Below are 5,919 nucleotides of genomic sequence, written 5' to 3'. Positions count from 1 at the left end.
ATTATGAGTAAAAAGTGAGCGTAGGGCTTCCCTGGTTGCGCAGTGGTTGAGAGTCCGCCTGCCGATGCAGGGGACACGGGTTCGTGCCCCGGTCCAGGAAGATCCCACATGCCGCGGAGTGGCTGGGCCCGTGAGCCATGACTGCTGAGCCTGTGTGTCCGGAGCCTGTGCTCCGCAATGGGAGAGGCCACAACAGTGAGAGGCCCGCGTACCGCATTAAAAAAAAAAAAAAAAAAAAAAAAGTGAGCGTAGATACCAGGAGTCATACTTTGGAGGAGACTCAAAGGTCTAGCTTGTTACTCTCAATTCCAAAATAGATTACATGTTCCCAGAGATGAGATGGATCTGGTAAAGCACACTTGTGGTGGGAGATGGAGACACACAACCAGGGAGATAGAAGACAAGGAAAAGCAAATCAGGCAAAAGTGAATTGACACAAAGAAACCCTGAGATGGAATGTGAATACTTGCTGAGGAGTTTTAAGGGCTCCCCAGACCTTGTAGGTCATTCTGGGCTATGCTCCTCTGCTTTCTTGAGCTATTTCAGTGATAGTAGTAGCTTCCTTTTTAATCCTATTTTTTGCATAAGGCATATCTGCCTTTAAAAGTGTACATAATGCATACAGAAAAACTGTGAAGTTCAACACCAATGTTTATAGCAGTCATTTATAAGAATGGGATTTATGATCATTTCTTTTCTTTTTGCTTATATACTCATTTTGCTAAAGTAAATAAGTAAGCATGCATTACTCGTGTAACTCCTTTGTTTCTGCACTTACATTGTAGGACAAATCTTTTTTTTTTTTTTTTTTTTTAACAGCGACCAACCTCAAAAGCCCACAGACCTGAATCAAAAAACTCGAAGCACTAAGTTCCTGAACACTGTCTTGTGATGGAGCTGGAATTGTAGGAACGTTTTCTCTTTGTCAGTTGGATCTAACAACATGTAAGCCTTGAAGGCCTGGTGTGACTATAAAGCAATCCTGCGTCTGGTTCCCACAAACACTCCAAAACGTATAGGTTCAGGAAGTGGTGTCTTTCAAAGAAGTCACTCTGCTCGTATCAGTTTTGGATTTCCTCTCACAAAATTTTCTTCAGAGCTAGTTTAGTAATGCCAAAAGAAAATCAATTTCATTATAATTTGTAAGAAATTCCTTATTAGTACACAATGTTACTCCAGTTTTTACTCCTTCTTTCACTACCTTCTTTAACTAAATTTCATCCCTTCCTTCTTTGTATACTTTGTTTTTACTGCTAATGTGTTTGACTAAGACTTCAAGGACCTATTGTTGAGAACCTGGGGAAAAGAGTGTGGGAAAGGGTTCTGAAGCTTAATAAAGCCTGGGACTTGGGGAGGGGGGCTGGGAGGGGGCTGGACAGTTTGCATGTGAGGCCCAAAGGTAAGGTGATGTTATAATTTATCACCCCATTCTGGGATGGGGACATGATTAATAATTATTCCAGGTCAACCAAGATGTATGGTCACCCAATGGGTATAGGGAGCAAGTCAGGGAAGGCACTCTGACTATTATCTGTCCACTTGGGCTGCCTTTAGGGCCAGAGATGGGTGTAACTGCCTTAGGGTCATAAATGTGAATTGCCGGTTGTAGAGGATGGCTTCTGTTTGAGGATGGAGCTATCATTACATTTGATTATTTGATCACTGGGACAGATCCATGTTTAATTTAGGGAAATCTCATTCAGTAAGAAACAAACTGAATTTGTTGGAATTATTTCTAATAGGTTATTACAATTTTATGACTACCTACACACATTTTTGTTGTTTGTTTTTGCAGTACGCGGGCCTCTCACTGTTGTGGCCTCTCCCGTTGCAGAGCGCAGGCTCTGGATGCGCGGGCTCAGCAGCCATGGCTCACGGGCCCAGCCGCTCCGCGGCATGTGGGATCTTCCCGGATCAGGGCACGAACCTGCGTCCCCTGCATCAGCAGGTGGACTCTCAAACACTGTACCACCAGAGAAGCCCCCTACACACTTTTGGATACTCCTTAGTATTGGAGTATATTTTCTAGGTATTATGACACACCCACCCACCTACATATTTTCTGTCATCTTCTAAGACCCCACTATAACCCTGGAATTTTCATATCTCCTTCTCTTCTCAAAAGACTAATAAAAGATTAAACAACCAACAAAATCCCTCTAATTGTGTGATCATTCAGTCTAAGTTGTTCCTTCATTCACTGCCCTGTAGTCTATTCCTTTGTCTTGTGTTTTCCGACTTTGGAAAAGCTACAAATTCATTCAGTTTGTTGGCCTTTCCACATAAGTTGTGTATTGTGCCAAATCTCATTCATTCTCATGGAAATGGGCCTATAACACAGTGTCCATACCAATATATTCAGTAAGTATTGCTTTGTTTCTTAAGCCACTATTCATTGTAACGCACGTTTTAAAAAACTCAAAATCTACAAATTCCCTCTTTTAATAGTTTCAAAGCTAACCCTGCTATCTGTAGTACATACTTTTAAAAGAATGCCAACAGAGCAGAATTCATTCATTCCACAAAAGTTTATTGAGTTCCTCTTATTAGTAGGGGCACTGATGAAATACAGGTGAAAACACACAGTTCCTGACCTCAAGACTCTCAAATTCTTGTAGTAATATCAACAAATAGCTACAGCAGACTGTACTAAATGCTGTAGCAGAGGAACATACAAAGCACAATAATGGAACAAAGAGACTTGAGAGACCAACAATTTTGCTTGGTAGGGAGTTAGAAAAGGCTTCCTTTAGGAAACACTTGTGCTGGGTCTGGAAGGTGGAGTGGAAATTTTCTAGGGGGAAAGAAAGAAAAATTTAAAAATTTGAGCCCCTTCTATGAGCCAGACACCTTACATAGAGTATTTAATATACTACTCTCATAAGACTTATCAGACAGGTTTTTATTATTACATTTTTAACAGAATTTTTAAAAGATTAAGTCATCTGTTCAATGTTACAAAGTGGGTGAGCTATGGAGACTGATTCAAGTTCTGTGTGTCTGATTCCAAAATTGTCTATGCTCTTTCCATACTGCTTCCCAGCAGGGCAGAAGGGTATATGATTCGTAGGCCTGAAGGGTATATGATTCGTAGGTTTTTGTTTTGTTTTGTTTCTATTTAATTTTTATTTTATTTATTTTTTATCGTTATTATTTTTTCTGGCTGTGTTGGGTCTTTGTTGCTGTGCGCGGGCTTTCTCTTTGTTGCGGTGCATGGGCTTCTCATTGTGGTGGCTTCTCGCTGCAGAGCATGGGCTCTAGGTATGCGGACTTCAGTAGTTGCAGCACTCGGGCTCAGTAGTTGCGGCACCTGGGTTCTAGGGCACGCGGGCTCAGTAGTTGTGGTGCACGGGCTTAGTTGCTCCGTGGCATGTGGGATCTTCCTGGACCAGGGATTGAACCCATGTCCCCCACGTTGGCAGGCGGAGTCTTAACCACTGCACCACCAGGGAAGTCCCCTGATTAGTAGTTCTAAATCCTGTATGACACCATCTACATAAAGTTCAAGAACAGGCAAAACTTAGCTATGATGAAAGATGTCAGAATAGTAACTATGTTTGGCAGAGGTAATATTTGGGGAGCAGGAGGGAGACTTTTGGTGTACAGTCTTCACAGGTTTATATATGTATAAATTCGTTGAGCTGTACATGTAAGATTTGTGCACTTTATTGTATGTAAATTACACCTCAAAAATCTACATGAAAACGTATTTACTACATGCTCTGGCTTTTATAGGTCAAGAAAGTTGATCTCTGTATTCTCATAATGCCTTTTTTATTGACAGGCTGCTTGTTGTAGATACTTATTTTTCTCTAAATAAAATGGATTAATTACAAGTAGTGACAGTGGATCAGTCTTGCCTTTCTTAAGCATAGGTCTTTACTATCATCTGCTTCCTAACAATCCTAACTGCCAAGATAATAAAATTGTGGATTTTAAGAGATGAAGAGCTGCTTAGAGGCTTCTAGAAGGGTTGCCACGTGGGTCTTTTTGAGACTTTGATGAACGTGAAACTATAGACCTCCTCCCCAAAAATGTACTATGCACAAAATTTTGCATGGGATTTTGAGATTATCACACCACTTAGGACCCACCTAGCAGCCAAAGATCTCAAATTAAGATTTTCTGAACTAACACAATCATTTTCCAACAGGTGAAAAAAAAATAGGCCCAAGGAAGGAAAGGAGCCTGTTTAGATGCTGAGGGAAGACAGGACCCAGACATTCTGATGCTCAGACATTTATACTGTTCACTCCAACAGCACCTCTTTAGATATCATTAGATCTCCTTTGCCCCAAAGCCTCTATCTGGGGAGATCCTGAGTTCAGAAGAACTTCCATAATATCTTGTATCCTACCCTTTGTAATTGGAATCACATCAGGAGCTGGTCAAATTTTACCTTGTGCTTATTGGAGAACAATACGTGCAAAACTGAGTTGTGACATTAGTCCTTCTTTTTTCACAGACTACCTCAAAGCCCAGAACTAAAGTTAAAATTAAAATGTAATAAAAGTGTTAAAAGTTTTTCTTGGGCTTCCCTGGTGGCGCAGTGGTTGAGAGTCCGCCTGCCGATGCAGGGGACACGGGTTCGTGCCCCAGTCCGGGAAGATACCACATGCCGTGGAGCGGCTGGGCCTGTGAGCCATGGCCGCTGAGCCTGCTCGTCCGGAGCCTGTGCTCTGCAACGGGAGAGGCCACAACAGTGAGAGGCCCGCATACCGCAAAAAAAAAAAAAAAAATGATAAAAGTTTTTCTTTTCTTTTTTGTTTTTTAATTGTTTGTTTTAGAGAAATCAACCCTAAAGTGTTGCCTATATTTACACTCTGAAACTTAAAACTTTATTCTGTGCTGATCTTTATAACACTGGAAAGATCCCACTGAACTTACTCTTTGTTCTCTAAACTTTTCAATGGTCTCTGATTAAAAAAATAAAATTCCAGCCTGACCCAGGAAATTTGTCCAATCTGTGCCCATTCAGTTTTTCAGTCTGGAGCAGAATTCTTGCACCCAATCCAAACAGAGACTGTGAGAAGTGAGAGGACCCAGAGAGCCTTTTCTTCTGTGTGAAAAGGCCTGATCTTAAGTGGACCAATCAATGAAAGAAAAGGGCTCAAGCTGCAGCCTACAAATTACTTTGAGTTTACTGTGTTTGGGATGAGGTGCAGAAATCACATAGAACTGTAGGTAGACATGGAATAAAAACCACGTGCACATGCATTCTATCTGCAAAGGATTTCCTAGGTACTCACTAAACTATTCCTTCTGCGCAACCATCTTTTGCTTTTCTAGCAGCATGATGCAAGCTTACATTTCTTGAACACTTTACCATATGTGCCAGGTACTGTTCTAAACGCGTATTATTTTAATTTAATCTTCATAATAACCCTTTAAGGTAGTCTTATTACTATGATCATTTTATAAATGAGCAAACAGGTTTTCAAAGGCCAAGTAACTTGGCGAAGTTCACAGAACTTGTAAGTCGCGAAATTGAGCATCACATACAAACATCTGGCTTAAGTACTTGGGTTCGTTCGTCCTTCTCTGGTCAAATAAATAAGTACTGATACATTAAAGACTGGCAAAAACAAAGATTTTCCTAGGTACTGTATTATTTTCACCCAAATCTCCAGCCTTTCTTATTGATGGAAACCGGGTCGGACACACGGAGTGGACAGGGGGCTTCTGGTAGGAACGAGGCTGACGGAAAGAGACAGGGAGGGGTTGGGGTGGGGGCGTGTCTTTTAGAGGGCGTCGTGGCGCAAGGAAAGGCTTCTCCGGGGGTCTCCCCTCCCGGCCCCGACCGCCAGGCTCCTGTAGCCTCTGGGCCCGCAGCAGACCGCCACATCGCTGCGGCCCGGCCCCAGCGCCGTGCGGTCCAATCATCGGCGCGGCCTGGCGCCCCGCCCCTCCGCCGGGGCT

This window comes from Phocoena phocoena, chromosome 2, assembly GCF_963924675.1.
Source record: "Phocoena phocoena chromosome 2, mPhoPho1.1, whole genome shotgun sequence".
NCBI classification, from domain to species: Eukaryota; Metazoa; Chordata; class Mammalia; order Artiodactyla; family Phocoenidae; genus Phocoena; species Phocoena phocoena.
This window is presented reverse-complemented; position numbering follows the sequence as displayed.